The sequence below is a fragment of the Cololabis saira genome, chromosome 18 (assembly GCF_033807715.1).
Source record: "Cololabis saira isolate AMF1-May2022 chromosome 18, fColSai1.1, whole genome shotgun sequence".
Lineage (NCBI taxonomy): Eukaryota > Metazoa > Chordata > Actinopteri > Beloniformes > Belonidae > Cololabis > Cololabis saira.
In genome coordinates this window covers 9,953,837-9,972,942 of record NC_084604.1, presented here as the reverse complement: position 1 = coordinate 9,972,942, position 19,106 = coordinate 9,953,837, and positions in this window count along the sequence as shown.

Genomic DNA, 19,106 nt, shown 5'->3' with positions numbered 1-19,106 from the left:
CTTTAACTCTTCTGCTTTCTGTTTCTTCTGCTCTGCATCCAGGTCTTTCAGGTTATCCTTATGTTTTTTCTCGAAGTGCCGTCTTAGATTGAATTCTTTAATTACAGCCACATTAGTGCCACAAATGAGACACGCGGGTTTACTGGCAATGTCAGTAATGTCAGTTTTCAGAATCAACTTTTCTCTTCGCCATTGTGAGGGGTATCTTCGGCTACCGGCTATCTGGGCGATATCTTGTAATAGCAAGACTGAATGGACGCGGGAGATGTGCCGCAAGGCAGCCGAAGCGCTGCATTGTGGGATGTGTAGTTCTGTGCAGTATTGTGTTATCAGCGCTTCATATCAGCGCAGCGAAAAAGGTATACCCTCGACGTCATATATGGAGGAATAGGTACAGTGACCAAAACATCAGAATATGACATTTAGGGATGAGACGGCGTTGTTCATATCAACGGGCCATTAATAACAATAATGTAAAATGGTCTTGAGGGCCGGATACGATTACACGGCGGGCCGGATGTGGACCCCGGGCCGTGAGTTTGACACATGTGGGTTACATCATCCTTGTTAATATGACACAATCAGGAATTGGGTTCACTTGCAGTTTCTTGACTAACCATTGGGGTCTGACACCTAAAATCTCCATTGCCCACCATGTTGAAATGTCCAACTTTGCATCAAAGTAACCATGAGAGTGGTTCAAAGAAATTAGCTGGAATTCACATCCATGACAACTGTTCATAGACTGAATTACTTAAAACAAGAAATGTATTTATAATGAAGGAAGTGGTCTTAAGATTGATGGCGAGACAGTGAGCAGATGTTTTCTCTTTTGCTACTGGGTGTTCAGCATAGCATTTAGGCTGTGAACAGATCACAGTTATTCATGTTTTTTAAGAGAATATGTTTGTTGTTTTGTAATTTTACTGACAGACCACCATGACTGGCAGTGGATTGATCTGAAAGGGTACAAAGACGAAGCTTCGCTAAGAAACAGCCAGCTTGTACTGATTATGTGTCGGCTAAACACAACAGTTATTTCAGATGTCACCCCTAAAACATTTCAAAGTAGAGGTTTCATCTTCCGGGATGAGCAACTCCCTGCCATGGCATGGCTAAAGGAGCCAGGAGCCATTTTAACCATATACATAAACCTTAGCAAACACTAAAAATGAAGTGCTAAAATTAAAGTTAAAAAAGCCCCACAAAGCCCCACAATCACAGTTTAAATCAAGTCCAGTAATTAAACTGTACGGTCAGAGGCCACTCCACCCTGGAAAACCAATTTCTAATCGCATTTATAAGTGATAAGGGGGCTTTTTATCCAGATGTTGAAAACAGCTGCTACTGGTCATATTTATTCAAGTGGTAACAACCAACAACATCCTGCAAGTCTATGTGCAAACAACCTTCAAAGTGGGTTGCTTTATATAATGCATGTCTAAAACCTTAACCAGGTGTAAAGTGATATGTTCTGAAATATGTCAATTTAATGTATTATTATATCTTAGCATTGCTTAGTCGCAGGGGTTAGTTAAGGATTACAGTCTGTTTAAATAAGCAGAGCGTGACTCTTGAAGTTTGCAAGTTTTATCACAAAGATAAGCTCCAGTCATGCAACCAAGTGGCAGCAGAGCAGCATTCACGAGAGCCAGATGTGTAACCACATTTCCTTGGGACCTGCCCGAACAACAAAAACACTTTTGGAGCACAACTCTAAATAACACATGGTATGCACACCTCAAAGGAAAACATGATTGCCAAGGAACATTTCTACCCAACAGCTGTGGTGGAAAATGTAAATGAAATGTTGAATGAAAAGAACACCGTGAACCTGAATAACAGCGCTACCAACATGCTTCCAGCCCTGAGTCATGCCATCCCGGGGATATTCACAGCCATGGCGTCGTAATTTTGGTGGAGTAAACCCAAAGTTACACACAGCTTTTTTTCTTTAAACAGTAACGTTTAATTCTCCTTGCCTCAGGATGTTTTCCTGAATTCAGCGGCCCATTGTAAACTTTGTGAATGGTTCACAATATTGGACCTGGAGACGTTTAAAAGCTGTTAAATTAGAAGCAAATGATCCAGAACGTTACGAAGGACTTTACTTTGATTGTGTTCAGACATTAAATGGTGCAGGAGGTGGATCTTAAAAGGTTAAAGGAGCTTGAGGCAGGATTGAGGCAGGATTTATGAAAAAAATTCGTATACGTTTTAAGTTTTCTAGTAATAATGTCAGATGAAGCGTTCCACACCAAAAAGAATGAGCCCTCTAGTGTATCTCTCCTTTGCCTTGAACAGGCTGTGTGCTGCAAAATGTGCTGCAATTGTGACCGGAATTTCCCGTGCTGTCCTGCGGATGTGACGTCACATGACGCTGCATGTGCATTCTCCCCGTTCTCCCGTGCCGGCTTCACTGTTGGCTGCAGTACCCCCAACGGCCGTCGTGGTGAAGGGTGGCGCTAGAGAGTCTCATTTCTTAAAAGGAGCCTCATGCTCCTTTAAAGATGATGTGCAAAGTTGCCATTGAAATTTGAACATTTCTGCATTAAGAAAAAAAAAAACGTCCCCTCTTTTTCCGAGGAGGTAACAGAGAAAAGTTGAAGGTGTTGCTTTTTCTTTCAGAAATCCAAAAAGTCTGATTTGAGAGTCGCCTATCTTTTACTTCTTTTAAAGATAATCACATTTCCACAAGCCTGCATGGCTCACTTAAGCTGAGGCCAATATTTCAAAGTGTGCATGCACAGAAACCGATTGATTGATTGCCTATCCAGGCTGCACCCTACTTGCTGATTGCTTAGTGACAGCCGGGATATGCAACACATGATGAAGCTGATGCAGGAAATGAATTGACTGGGAGGTGGTCTGAGGTGAGAGGCTCATTGATTGAATCTCCTGTTGTTAAAACTGATAACTACTAGTGGGGACTAACTCATGAGGAAAGCTGAGAGAAACCAGCAAGATATAGTCGACCGTAACACGATGCACAGCACCGGTTCTGAAACCAATTTCCTCGAGGCAGCTGGACTTAATTCCACTCTGGAGCTGCTCAGGGTGAGAGGCAGCAGCAGCGTGGGTATGTTTACTTGAAGCCCCTGCCGTGGCCATCAGTAGTTTTCCCTGGTGGAGGAGAGCCTCGCTCCTGCAGGCCTTTGGTTCAGTGAGAGTCAGTCTGTGCACCAAGCCCATGATACAAGTTTAAATAGCCATCCATATTTATTTTTTTAAACCAAATTCTTACGATACAAAAAGAAAATGCAGCAATATATTTAGAGGGTAATATAGATAATATGTACACAAAATAAAACAAAGAAATGTTCAGAAATGATGCTACAAACAGAAACCAGCATTAAGGTGAGCCACCACCGGATCATTATTAGCCATTTTGACGAGGTTACTTCAACATTAGCTTTGAAAAAATAGCAAAAGTAACTCTACCCTCCGTAAACAAGATGCTCTTGTTTTAAGTGTTTTCTGACTGGTTTGGGAATTCCTGCTAAGCTTTCCTGATGCTGGTCAGGAGATTTTGCAGCTTTGTCAATTTCCTGTGAAAGAAAAAAAAAATGCTTAACCCCTTTAGAGGGCAATCAATTAAATACTTGAAAAGTTTATATTGGGTTGTTGGAGAAGCTTTTTTACTTTGTATCTTTCCCTTTTTTTCAAAGGCTGTAGATCTAGTGAAGTTACCAAGTACAACTTTCTGTCCTCTAAAGGATTACTGATGTCATTTGTACAGTTCTTAATTCAGTGTCACTTCAGAAATCTACACTGTAATTAAAAATAAACAGGACTTCCTCAGTTTCTGTGGCATTCAATGGACATTATTCCGAAAAAAAGGGGAGACAATGTCTTTACTGAACAGATTCCAGATGTTTTCCCAATAGAAGGTGTATCACTCAGTACGTGCACATGCAGCGATTCAAGCTGGTTGGAGATCATTTGCACACATCGTGCTGACTTTTAAACTGCATGTGAACACCTTAAGCCAGTCAAGTAGTCTGATCAGACTGGATTCATCAACCCGCTTGCAGCACCTAGATAAGCCAGTCGCAACCGCCTTGTTAATGCCATGTGTACGGGGACATGGATATTACAGTCTGCGCATGCTCGAGAATTTCCCCCGGGTGGGGTTTTCCCCCGGGGGAGGGGATTCACCCGGAAGTGAAAGGAGACGACGCGACGCTGCTCAGTAGTAGCTCCCTGGGGTGTCGTCAAAATATTTCCTATTCTGACATTTCATATATAAATACTGTATTTTCGCGACCATACGGGCGCCGTGTGAAAAGGCATAGCCTCAGTCTTGTGTCATATTTCTGTATTTAAAACACACACGGCGCACCGACCGAAACGGCGCACACACACACACACACACACACACACACACACACACACACACACACACACACACACACACACACACACACACACACACACACACACACACACACACACACACACACACACACACACACACACACACACACACACACACACACACACACACACACACACAAGCACAGGAGTGTGCGTATTTAAAAATACAGCGGGAGCAAAACTTTGTTTGATTGTAGGCTACTTTATTTCAGTTTTTACATTAATCAAACCCATTAAGTCTCATCCTCTGTTTCTGCATTAAAGAGCTCCGCTAAATCAGCTGTGCCAGTCCGAATTCCTCGCTGTCAGAGTCACGTTCCGTGCCGTGCGGTGCCTCGGAGATGCACGCTTTTGCAAAAGCTCGCAAAATAATCCCAGCAGACACGTTAGCCCACGCATCAACAATCAATCTGCAAACTGTGGCATAAAAAAAAACAAAATAAACAGGACTTATGCATTTACAGTCAGAGCGATGCAGTGTGGTTTTTAATTATATTTTACTCTGGGGTGTCGTGAGATTTTATTCACTTTTGAAAGGTGTCATGACTGAAAAAAGGTTGAGAAAGGCTGTTTTAGACAGATTATTAATAGGAAAGCAGTTAGAATGCACTTTTTCCTTTCCTTGTTGTTAAGCGGAGGTCAACCGGAAGTGGCTCTTTGTTGAAATGGTTACCATGGTTACCTCGGGTACAGCGCCACCTAGCGTCACGGAGTCAGCCATGCTCTGGTTACAGTGGCTTATTCAATCTGATTCAGTCTGATCTCAGAACAGCATGTGTAATCAGACAAGTTGATCCAATCTTCTGCATGTCATTATCTGATCAGATCTGCAACCATGTTGAATCGCTGCATGTGTACGTACTGACTGAAACTGTTGACTGGGTCTGAAGCTTTTATTTGTCACAGACACAGTCTCGCTAGATCAAAGGCATATTTCCCCAGTCTGGCCACCAAGCTCTGATTGTCTCCAGCTCCTGTAATCCATTAGGCTCATTATGTAACAACACCTATGACTGCTTGAAGGAATTCACCTACTTTTCTGCCTCAATGTCTTAACTTACTTGGAAATTGTTTTCAGAACTACTTAATCCTAAAAGAACGGGCAAAAGCCTTAATGAACCCTGCAAACAAGAATCTGATTTTAATATCAATAATGGGGCAAGCTCCTGTCTTGTGTGAAGACCTTACCCAACGAAGAAATAAAAATACAGGAATAAATAAAAAAATGATTCAAAGTGTCACTGAAAGCAGATATTTTGCTCTAGTGAATTAAAGTTATTTTCTCCTATGCAAAGGAGTTAATGAGAAGGTTGGTTTAGAGACTGATATAAACTGATATAAACAGTTATTGGTTTGTTCCAGTTGAACAATGGTGTTTGTGTGAAAATCTTGTCCAAAGATGTTTTACATACATCTTGAACACAAAACGACCACCTTTCGTCAAGAAACAATCAGATGGGACTTAAGTGTGCCCTGGAGTGGTGAGTAGAAAATCTAAAAACAGACACTGTTGGGAGGTTCAGTTCGCTGAGGTTCAGTTGGAGATCAGTGAACTGAACAGTGCAGATCAGTGCAAGTGGAGCAGCCTCTTCTTACTGTTATCAGAAGACAACATCCAGGATCAACACTGATCATGGACTGCATGCAAAGGTTAAACGTATTTACTTCCTAATTAGTTTAATATTTCAGCTGAAAGGTATAAATGTCTGGGCTTCAGTACCTGTGTAACTGATACTCAACAGCCACTGGCTCATCTGGATTTGAGGGTGGACCAATAGGTCAACTGTGAAACAATCTTTCATCGTAGCTCCAAATTGCTCATCACATGTCGTACAGTGTGAGTGGTTCAGTTGATGGAGAAAGTTATCCGACAAAATCAGAAATCCTACTCTGTTATGTTGTTAAACGGTTATCATGAGCGACTGTCACATCTGCACATGCTGCAAACCCTCCCTTGTCCACGCACGTGATCAACTGTACGTCTGTAAGTGCACGTCTTAGTCAAACAAGGCAGGCTTTAGGGGTCAGTTGTGCTTGGAAATGGTTTGGATTGCCAGACAGTAGCATTGACCCTCACATTTCCATGTTGCATTCTTCAAATAAACAAACTGGCACCTAATGTACCTAATGAATGCATACGTTGGAAAACGATGTATTCATCCATATAGAAACATGCATTTAGAATAAATAGCCTGTTTCATTGTGATTTGTGAAGGAACAGTCTGGTCTACGTCTGTAAAGCAAGAACGTTATGTTTATTGACTCAAGTAATGGGAACATTTGAGTGCTGTGAACTTGAAGTTCACAGCACTTTGCATTTGGATTCCTCTGCATTTTACTTTGAGCGGTGACAACCCAGATGCAGCCAGACCCGGGTGAGGTTTAACTGTACGCCGCTCCAGACAGAAGCTTGGACGGGGATAGTGGATCAGAGGAGGCTCGATGACTGCGATGAGTGAGTCAGAGGGACAAAGACAGAGACAGACGGTCTGAGCATGGCCGCGGGGGCATGACGCTTTTCATCCAGCGAAGATTTCCAGCTATTCCCATGGGTATCAGTCTCACCGGGAACGAAGCAGAAATTCAAGCATTCACAAAGACGGATAAGCTTTCACAGATTGTAGAAAGAGTCTGAGAAATCGCTATCAAAACAAATATACAGGTGGACCATGTAACGCTCGCAAAGCTGTCATGACAACACAAACAAACACCAAACATGCTTTTGTCTTATTCATTACTGATAATACAGTAATAAATTGTGTGCCCATGGGGTTGGAGTTCATGTGCTTCTCTGCAGAGGATTCTCACTTCTTTCATATCTGGGCTCCAGCAATAAACGCTCATTTGACAGGGGTTTATATTTACTGTAAAGATAGTGTGATTTCATTTTTCGTTTTAAGCGTGGATGATATATAAGAGGTTATGCAAGAGTATTTTCCAACTTTTGGCTGGAATTCTTTCAAAGCTGCTCTCTCACAGACCTTCAGCTTCAAAAGTTGAAATGTCTGATGATTGCAGACGACATTCTGCTTATAAAAGAGAGCTGGGCCGGAACGGCTCCTTAATGTCTAAGAACCACGAGAAGCCTAATCAGCAAGACTTATGTGGAAAACTTTTCCTAAATCTCTTTTTCTTTCCTATCACCTGTGAACTACCGAGTTATATTCAAAGACGGGGAGAAAAAAGAAAGTTGACCACTGCAATTTTTCTCTGTTGTTGTGAAATTAATCAAGTCTGAAAAAACACACTTTGCAAAACATCTTTGTGTCAAATAGGAGAGGGGTGGGATCATTTTTACATCTGAATTAAAGTCAGAAAATATGTTATATGACTGATAACAAAGGCTGAAAAGGAAAACCTCCAATATGAAAAATGCACATATATGGTAATAAATATCAGATATATGATACATACAGTATAAATATACTGTTTTCGGACTATATGGCTATATTATGTTCTAACGATACTGTAGGAGCCGAATCCATTAGTATTGAGCACTGGATTGGGTGATGGGTTTAATGGATGAAGGCACCTCAGTGGCTCCTTGTTGTAGGAGTGTCTCTGTGGGTGGTCTTTGGGCGTATACAAATAAGGCTCTCTTCCGCTCGCGTCTGCAGGCTGGCTGGCTTATGGAGGTGGGGTGAGCTGGGAGAGAGCATACTTTGTTGACCGCACCACGCACTACGCACTACGCACTACGCATTTTGTATCTTGATATCAATTGACACTCATTGATTGCTCATTCTTTAAGCTATTTTGCACGTATTTATTACAAGTATTGAACTGTATTGTGATAATTGATGCACTGAAATAGTAAACCCCTTTTTAAACTTGAGCTTATTGTTTGGACAGTGATTATTATATTAATGTGCGCGTCGGACAGTTTTAGTATCTCCCATGCTTAGCCTGCCGGTTGATTGATCAATTGGGGTCATTATCAGCCACTATATAGTCAACAAAGGTGTATTTGAAGCGTTGATCCACGGAAAGTTCGAGTTGGCGTCCTATTCCTGTTTGTTTGCAGCGCTTCAAACCAAGAAACGAACGAACGCGCGCGGGCGCGCGCGTCAGCGGCATTAAGGTTTCATTCATTCATTCACTGTCATTCACACGTCCTCTCCTTTTGATTCATTCATTCACTGTCGCATTCACACGTCCTCTCCTTTGATTCATTCATAACCTGTCTGCGTGGCAAAGCACACATAGCCGAAACACAGCTGTGGCACGCAAGCCATTCACACAAATACGCACATTGATTATGCGCGCGGGCGCATACACACATTCATTACGCATAAAGGCGCATGTACGCTATTGTTCCCCGTTAGGACAAGCTGCTTTAGCCTATGGCTCTGGTTATAGGCTATTGGTTTGTTATTTTCTGTGCATGTACGGGTTCGGCCCGCATTTAAAAGGCTCTGGTTGGGTCGGCCCGGGAGTGCCGTCTCACAAGTGAGATATTTAGGCACATAAATACCCATCGTTTCATGTTGAAGACATAGGGTTGCATTGATAGTCTAGATTTTGGTTAGGCAGTTTAGGTGGGAACAATAGCTTTGAGACACGCACACGCACACACACGCACACTTACTCTGGCTCTGTATGCTGTTTTTTGACTTGGGTGTGAATGTTTTTTGTTGGTCTCCAGAATTTTCTGCCCCATTTGGCTTTGTTTGGATTTTGAATTTGACTAACATTTTAATGCAAAATGAGTTCAAGTTCAAGGCCTGCTTCTAATGTTGATACAAATGAGCAGAAAAGACAATCGATGCTCACTGCCAAAGCATTGGCAAACAAAATTGAATATCTTCAAAAAGAAAGAAAATCTAAGGTTAACAAGATTGAAGCTCTTTTAAAAGAACTTAATGGGCTTATGAATAATGTTGACAATGCTCAGTCTGTTACACTCCATCTTCACACTGTGTCTGCACTGTATGATGAAGCAAGCCAACTTCATGATTCTGTCATTTCATTGCTCCATACAGAGGAACGTGAAAGACAAAATGCTTGGTTTGCAAAAGTGCACAAAAACAAAGTTGCATTCATTGAAAATGCAAACACATGGCTCTCAGAAGTAAATAGCCAAATGCAAGGTGCACTGCAGTTACATGAGGATGTTATCTCTGCCTCATCTCAGTCACACATACCTCTGGTTGAAATACTTGCTGTGAATAACGATATTGATGTTTGTGTTTCAGAACAGATTCCTGAGGTGGGAACCTCTGTTGCTTTTGACGACGTTAACCCAGATGACAGTATTTCTAATGTTGCAGTTGATTCATCAAAGAAAAGGAGCACTGCAGGAAGTAGGTGTAGGTCCATTACCTCATCTACTGCATCTGCACGTGTTATTGCAGAAGCAGAAATGGCAGCATTACTAGCTCGTCAGCATCTTCTAAAGGAGAAACATGCTCTTGAAGAAGAAGAAGTGCAGCTTAAGAAGAAGAAAGAGAAGTTGGACCTGGATATGGAGATAGCAGCATCAGCAGCTAAAATAAGCTACTTGAAGGTCTCGAGCACCTCGCGAGTGTCTGTATCTAGCGGCGCAGATGGGATGAATTCCTACCTTGACAAGAGGACACAAAAGGTTCCTCGTGCGCTGGATGCTGATGCTGAAACCTTTTTCCCTGTGTCAGTGAGGCAGTCATCTCAGCCTGCCTCAACAGGTTTACCACAGTCACGTTCACATCTTGTGGATGCTCGGCCTAAGCAGCCACGTCCATCTTTCCTTGACCCTCAGTCTAAGAAGAATGTTGGGCTGCTGTCTCAATCTGCTTTAGACCATCTGCACCAGAGGCCCAGACTTGAGGTGCTACAAAGTGTAGCCTATGAAGATCATCCTCAGTCGCAGCAGCTGCAGTCAGCTCAGTCAGACCAGGATGCTCCTGTAGAGCAGGGAGGTTCTGATCATGGTCAGCTGATTTCTGTCTTGGAGAGGCAAAACCAGATCACCTCTTTGCTGGCTGAACAACAGTCATTATTCTTTCTTCCTAGGCGCGACATTCAGGTCTTTCATGGTGATCCCTTGGAGTATCAAACCTTCATCAGAGCTTTCGAACACAGCATCGAAGAGAAGACTCGCAGCGCCAAAGATTGTCTCTATTATCTTGAGCAGTATACTAAGGGGCAGCCCAGAGACATGGTTCGAAGCTGTCAGCACATGTCCGCAGAAAATGGCTATGCTAAAGCCAAGTCCTTACTGCAACAACACTTTGGCGACCCACTGAAAATCACATCTGCGTATATGGACAAGGTCTTCTTGTGGCCAGCAATTAAGTCAGAGGACGTCGCTGCTCTTCAGTCTTACAGCTTCTTGTTGCGATCCTGCTGCAACACTCTTGAAGAGTTTGAGTCCACACACGAGCTGGATGTCCCTGCTAATATGCAGGCTGTCATTAAGAAGCTGCCATATAAGCTCAGGGACAAGTGGAGAGATGCTGCCTGCAGTTTGCAGGAGACGAACCGCCGCAGAGCCACCTTTCGTGACATAGTTACGTTTATTGAAAGGCAGGTGAAGATCGCCAGCGATCCAATCTTTGGGGACTTACAGGATTCTTCCCCTGCAGTATCAAGAAAGGAAGCGAGGCCCACTAAACCTCAGTCCTTTTCTAGGCCCAAGGGAAGTAGCTTTGCGACCACTGTTGCTTCAGTCAACGGTAGTAATGACACCATAAAGAAGGAGAACAGTCCACCTGTTGGAGTTTGCTTGCTTTGTGGAGCTGGACATACCCTGGACATGTGCTCTCTATTGGCAAAGAGGTCACACAGTGATAAGATGTCCTTCTTAAAAGAGAAAGGGGTGTGCTTTGGCTGTATGTGCATTGGGCACAGAAGCAAAGATTGCCACAAGCGCCTTGTGTGCAAGGTGTGCAACTTGAAACACCCTACTATGTTGCACATTTACTCCAAAGACAGGGAAGAGTCTGCCAAAGGGCAAACAGGAACAGCAGATGGAAGTGCTTTGGTCAAGGTGCAGTCCAGTGGTCTTACTGGGGCTGGAGAGAGTGACTGCACTCTTGCCATACTTCCCGTTCGGGTGAAGTCCAAAAAGGGTCATGCTACAGTGGTCACATATGCTTTTCTTGATCCTGGGAGCTCGGCTTCATTTTGCACAGAAGGGCTTATGAACCGACTGAACCTCTCAGGAAGAAGGTCTGACATTCTCCTAAGGACAATGGGTCAGGAGAAGGTCGTGAGCAGTCACATTGTGAGGGACTTGGAGGTAGCTGGGCTGGACACAGATTGTTTCTGTGAGCTACCTGAACTGTTCACGCAGAATTGCATGCCTGTCCACCAAGGCAACATCGCTAGGCAGGAAGATCTGCGGAATTGGCCGCACCTTGGACACATCAAAATAACAGAGATCGACTCAGGGGTAGATCTTCTTATTGGAACCAATGTTCCAAAGGCTCTAGAGCCATGGGAGGTGGTCAGGAGTGTAGGTTGTGGTCCTTATGCCATTCGAACCATGTTGGGTTGGACGGTGAATGGTCCTCTTCGAGGTGACTGCACTAACAACACCGCTTGCATGAGTCATGATGTAACAGTCAATCGGATTTCAGTTGCAAGACTTGACCAGCTGTGGGAGCAGCAGACGAAGGAAGACTTTCCTGAATGCATTCAGGATGAGCACCTCGGGCTGTCGAGGGAAGATCTTGAAGTTAAAACGGTGTCTGTGAACGTGATTCAGGCCAATGAGCAGACAGATGTGGTCATGCAGTTCATTAGTCACTTCTTGTCTCGGTTCCGCCTGAGAAAGATGGTTGGTTGGTTGCTCAGGATTAAGAGGCTGTTGTTGGAGCTGGCTCAGAAGTGGAGGCTTCTTGTCTTGTCTGGTCTGGAGGAAGAGAAGCTGCAAGAGGAGATGCAGACTGTCAGAGCTCAAGCTGCGAAGGGTTACCTTTCGGTTGAAGAGCTTGACAATGCAGAAACTGCCATCATTGGCTTTTGCCAAGAGAAGAGGTTTCCTGAAGAAATGACTGGCTTGCGGAAAGGAGAAGGCGTGAAGAAAACCAGTCATTTGTACCGGCTCAATCCTATTCTTGAGGGTGGTATTCTAAGGGTTGGTGGCAGGCTTGGGAGAGCAGCCATGCCAGAGGAGGCAAAACATCCAGCTATCTTGGCCAGGGACTTTCACGTTTCCGACCTCCTTCTGCGTCATATTCATCGGGTGACAGGGCATGGTGGACGTAACCACATGCTGTCGGTACTTCGTCAGAGATATTGGATCCCAGGCGCCAGCGTTGCTATTAGGAAAACTCTGTCTAAGTTTGTCATCTGTCGTATACTGCATGCAGTACCAGGACATCAACGGATGGCAGATCTCCCTCTTGACAGGGTTTCACCTGACGAGCCTCCGTTCACTCGAGCTGGAGTCGATTGCTTTGGGCCTTTTTGAGGTCTCGCTTGGAGAGCTCATGCTCTATGATCCCTTTTTGCTTGGAGCTCTCGAGCTCTTTAAACCCTCTCTCTCTTTATTTTTCATTTTTCACAGATGGAGAGGAGAGGATGAAGAATGAAGAGTCCATTGATTATTATTAATTTGTATTGATTTTTTGAATTATTGTAACGTTGCTAAGGTTAATCGAGCTCCTACATAGTTATGTATGTGTAATTAATGCCCAGGCTTAATTAGGGGCCGGAATGTAGGAGCCGAATCCATTAGTATTGAGCACTGGATTGGGTGATGGGTTTAATGGATGAAGGCACCTCAGTGGCTCCTTGTTGTAGGAGTGTCTCTGTGGGTGGTCTTTGGGCGTATACAAATAAGGCTCTCTTCCGCTCGCGTCTGCAGGCTGGCTGGCTTATGGAGGTGGGGTGAGCTGGGAGAGAGCATACTTTGTTGACCGCACCACGCACTACGCACTACGCATTTTGTATCTTGATATCAATTGACACTCATTGATTGCTCATTCTTTAAGCTATTTTGCACGTATTTATTACAAGTATTGAACTGTATTGTGATAATTGATGCACTGAAATAGTAAACCCCTTTTTAAACTTGAGCTTATTGTTTGGACAGTGATTATTATATTAATGTGCGCGTCGGACAGTTTTAGTATCTCCCATGCTTAGCCTGCCGGTTGATTGATCAATTGGGGTCATTATCAGCCACTATAGATACCATATAGTGTAGATTAGATTTGTGTCCCACTTTTCCTGGATTATTTACATTTCGGCCATCGATAAGGGTGTTTTGTATCTGGCAGATACAACATTTAGAATTTTGAATTGTGGTTCAACAGAATCATCAATAAAAAAACAAACTATTGAAACTAGCCTTGACAAATTGGTCAATAATCTTACAAATGATTGAAAATAATTTGATCGTAGTGTAAATTTCAGAAGTTTAGGGCCCACAGGACTGTAGCCAACCTTCCTGGATGTGGATGCCAGTTGAGAAATTAAAGAGATAGATACTATGAATGGTACCAGAGAGCCTAGACTTACTTCCAAAGATATTGAAGGTGAACTCCAAGGCCAAGGTACATCAATGTCAGGCCCATCACGGTTTGAACCAAAGTGGATTTTATTTTTATTTTATTTAACCTTTATTTAACCAGGCAAGCAAATTAAGAACAAATTTCTTATTTACACAAATTTCTTATTTACAAGTGCAGCCTAGGGGGGTAAGGGGAGGGGCTAGGGGGGTAAGGGGAGGAATGACTCCACTGTTGAAAGCAAATCATAAAAAAAAAACCCAGATAAGAATTTGTCAAAATGCTTATTGAAACGAAAAGCTTCTGGGAGAATGTTTTTTGGACAGATGCACATCAGGTTATTATCATGGTTTTAAGGTAAGTGTGAGAGTGTCTATTCTGAATGGAGACCAGATCTCATCACAAAGCCCAGGACATGATGGATGGATGGATAGATAGGTGGAGACAATGTGTAATGTTCACTGCATGTACGAAGAGCAATACATCAAACAAATACACACAGACATGCCTAAAATACCTTACATTTGCAAAGGACCAACTGTAATTGGACAGTATGTCCTCCAAGCGTTTCTGTGGATGCTAATTTACATGACATGTTCAACAACATCCAACATTTAAAGCCCACAGCAATGAAAATTATGTAATAAGATGGTGTTAGAGAGATTATCTTCCAGCTGCTTCACCCATCATTATGGCCTTTCATCTCGCAGATGCTGGGGGAGATATTAAATCTGAGAGGCATGTTAGCCCTTGGGGTGTAGATATTTTTGTTGTTGTTTGTGTTGTAAGGAATATCATAGTTTGACAAGATTAACAAATGCCAAACATGAGAGGAAGCCCAACACAAAACAGGCCTTGAAAGTTTGCTAATCATTTTAGATGAAAACTACTCCAGGGACATGTTTGTTATGGAATTCTTCATCTGTCAGACAGACGGAGTAAACAATGAGTGGACGTGATGTGACAGGCCCAAGCCTCTCTCCTGCAGCTGATGAAGTGCTGATATGGTCTTCAGCCAAAGGCTGCAGCTCCTCAATCCTTTTAGCTAATGATTTTTATTTTATTTAGTTGTTTTGCTGTTACGTGCCAGAACTTGTGAGAATGCTTAGGTCTTTAGTTCATAGAAATTAAAAATGCTCCCAGCCAAGATGGCTATCAAATCAAACTTATCACAGAGATGCAACCTAAACAATATTTCTTTAAGCAATTATTGTACCTACAGTTGTTTTATGTAGGAGAGCAGACTGTCAAAATCCTACAAACCCCATTTCCAAAAAGTTTGTGATACTCTTTAAAGTTGGTTCTGATGGCCTGTAGCAAAAGATCCACGTGGGATCCCGAACTCCCAGAACACCCCCTACAGGATATGGTCAAATGCTTTCTTCAAGTCCACAAAAACACACATCGACTGGTTGAGTAAACTCCCATGACCCCTCCTGGACTCTAGCGAGAGGGTTCAGTGCTGGCCCAGTGTCCTACGGCCAGCACAGAACCCATACTGTTCCTCCTTTTTTTCCCTCCGGCAGTCCTGCATAGACCTTATTTTGGAGGCTGAGGACTGTGATTCCCCTGTAACTGGAACACACCACCATCCCGTCTGAGCGTCTGCCGGTCCAGAGGCACCGCCCCATTGTGCTGCAACATTGCAGAGTATTGGTAAAGTGTTGTTCTCCCCTCCTGAGCCACCTGACAGTTTGCCAGAATCTTCTTGGAGCTCACCTCAGGTCACCTTTCATGGCCTCACTGAACTCCTTCCACACCTGCGTTTTTGCCTCAGTGACCATCAAAGCTGCAGTCTGCTTGGCCGGCCAGTAGCTTCGGGGGGCTTCCAAGAGCTCACAAGCTAATCAAGTTTGGTAGGACTCCTTCAGATTGACACTCTCTCACCAGCAGTGTCAACCATGGAGTTTGGTGATCAACACTACTACAGAATCTCCAAACCTTGCATTCACAATCTGCCACCTCAACAATAGAAGCAAGGAACATGGCCCTTAAGGATTTGATATCTTCTGCAGTTGCAGTCAGGATGCAGTTGAAGCTCTGTTGGAGGTAAGAGTCCCAGGAATCCCTCGCTACACCTTCGATCCAGTCGTTGTCTATCAGGCATCCTCCCTGGCTGTCTGGTCCAACTCACCACCAGGAGGTGGTCAGTTGACAGCTCAGCTCCTCTCTTCACCCAAGTGTTCAAAACATGCGACCACAGGACCAGTGACATGTCACTCTGGGCTGTACCTCAAAGACTGATTCATCATGCTACTGTATGTGCATCTCAGTGGACATAGTAATGAAAGATCAAAACACACCATGAGTGGTTTGGTCATAATTTGGAATAACTTACAAGTGGTTTATAAATTAGCAATAGAAAAATGTGTAAAATGATCCAGTTTAGCCATAAAACGAGGCAAGTGATCTTTGTGACGAGGATGTTTCCTTTCTAGTATGTAACTCTAGGATTTCGCTGCACACATGTCTGCGTCTTGTCAGTACATTTCTTTTTCTAGTTTCCTGAAAAAATTCACACAACATAACAAGGTGTGCCTGAGTCACTGGATGACACAATACATCTGAATTAACTTGATTCATTTTAGGTTTATTTTAAATCCCCCAAGGGATCGTGGAGTTTCCTCTACCGTCACTGAAGCAGCCAGCATGAGCAGTTCTCCCGATTCACTTCCTCACAGAATTCTTTTGTCATTAATGTATTTTATCTTTCTGGAAATGTTTAATTCAGTGTAAAAATGACAAGACAACAAAAGTGACTTGAGACTGCACCATCAAACCATCAGCAAGTTTTATTTAGCTCTGCTCACACAGAAAGGCATCAGGTTTCCCGTTTTAAAAACTGCTTTCAGAATAGTGAATGAAGAACAGGTCATTTATTATCTTGTATTAGTTAGTTAGATTTTTCCCACAGAGAATAAATGTGTTAAACATAAACAATGATTAAAGGGAAAGATGTGGGGATTTTGTATCATAATAAACTTCTAAAAGATCAGGTTTCATACATTGGAATGTTGGCACTGCTTGATTTGCTGCTGAGTTAACAAGTTTCGTTGACAGGATTGTGCTGTTTGTGAGGGGGGGCTGAAGATAATAAGACTGTCAAAAAATGCCATATAATTTGAAGGGGATTCCCTCTTTAGTAAACTGTAAATAGTACTCATGTAAATATAAATGACAGCAAGAACGTGTCGCACCACATGCAGAGGTGTTATTATTGGAATAAAAATATAATTTTTGTTCAGTCTGCTTATTCAAATATAACAGTTTGGTCTACTTTTATCTCTTTTTAAAGGGTTAATGAGTAGTATATGTTAATATTTTGTTGGACAAGCACAAACACATGTTGATTCAAGATGACAAACATTGTTCAGATAAGACACGCCAGACCCCCCTTTTCTTTCATTGTACAATTAAAACACCATTATGTCTGGCTTTTGTGTCTCAGGAGTGAGACAGGAATGCAGCAGTGCTCTATTTTGGGATTGTTAAAGGAACACCACGATTTTGTGAGCTCTGACCCTTAGAAAATGTGATGCAACGCTTCAATAATTGGAGTTGAAATGTTCTTCTGTCACCGGCTGCTTTTATGATGCTCAGCCCGAGGGTATCCCGCTGCACACATACAGTAAGCTGCATGACCATACCTGTGACTCAAAGGAGCAGTATTTCCTCAACTGAGCCTGAAAGTACAGATCTAATAGCGGAAAAATAATCTCAAATATGTGTTCTTATTTCTGAAACGACAGCAGGCACCTCCTTATTCATCCGTTTTACAGCCACTTGGGGGAGAGAAATAACACCAGCTGTTCTTCGTACCATGTCTGTCCTTGGCTCCAAAGTTTGTCACAGTAAAATGTGCAGAAGTAGTTTCTTTTATCGAACACTGAACTTTGACAGTCGCTGGAAAATGATCGCTAATGAGTTGCCATGGGACAGCAGAGGGCGTGGGCCACCCAGCATTTCACTACTCTCTCGCCCTTCAGCAATCTTCAGGCTGTTGGAAACTCCTTTACACTTGATACTCATGAAATACAGAGGAAGGGAAAAAAAAAAATCCAAAAAATCTTCCATGCTTGCCCGTAAAGGACTCCAGCCTATTCGTGCTGGCAAAGCTGCGATAATAAGGCCTAATAACATTAACTTGATGATCAGGTTCAACTCTACAAAGGCTGACTTTTGGCCTGTTGAAACAGAAGACATATAAGGAGAGGTGTGAGCAGCCAGTCATGTAGATCAAACACTGCTTCACCCACTCAACCAGAAGAAACTGACCGAAGACCTAAAACTGCTACTTTTCATCCTGTTCTTTTGCAACAGAATGGTCAAAGCAAATCTTATTTTAATACAGAGGGTTTGGAATAAAGAGGGGCATGTCATTTAACCATTTTATATTTCTTTGTCCAGATGCTGCAGTCGCCATTTAGTTATCTAGCTGATTGGGATAAGCTTCCTTCTAAGCTAGGGCCATGTTTTGGAGTTGTGCAATAATCAAAATTGTCATTCTCAATCTTTATCTGCTGGTAAAACAGCTGCACGATAAATCTCATCAAAGAAGCAAGGTACCAGATGCCAGACTACAATAACACATGCAAACAAGATTTATTATTCTTTATTCTGTGTACACTGAGGAGGGGATGCCACCTCAGATAGCACTTATATGCGCTAGACGTGCTTCTGATGCAGCTGCGCCACCAAGGCTGGCTGCTGAGTGAATAAGCTCTGTGGCTGTTCTCGGGGTTTAATAATGACTTCACTGCTCCCGGCTTTCTGGGTCCAGATCACAGAGTCACTGAAACCCCTCTGGCTCAATGCAGCAGCTCATGGGAAATGGTGCAAGATGAAAAAGTATGGCAGGATTAACTCTGCTCTTCTTTAAACTGAAAAACGTGTTAGAATTCATGCTTGGAAGTGCACGCAGTCGAGCAGGTGTCTACGGACACTGCTTTGGCTTTGAGGAAGGCTGTAGAGTTGGTATAAAAAGTCTACACACCCTGATGAAATTACAGGCTTTGCAAATATAAGGACAGAAATAATGACAGCGTAAATGTCAGAATTGTTACATCTTTAATGGGATCTTCCAATAAGAATATTGAGGGGAAGAAACTGACAACACACTGATATTAGAAGTCTGCACACTTTTTCATGAGACGGTCTCTAATTGTCCTAAGAGTTAACCACATTCAAAATTATGTAATATCCCTCATCATCTGCCAGTAATTAAAGTGGCTGTGATTATAACCGGATACAAAAACAGCTGTTGCTGTAATATTTGAAGGAGAGTCTTGAACT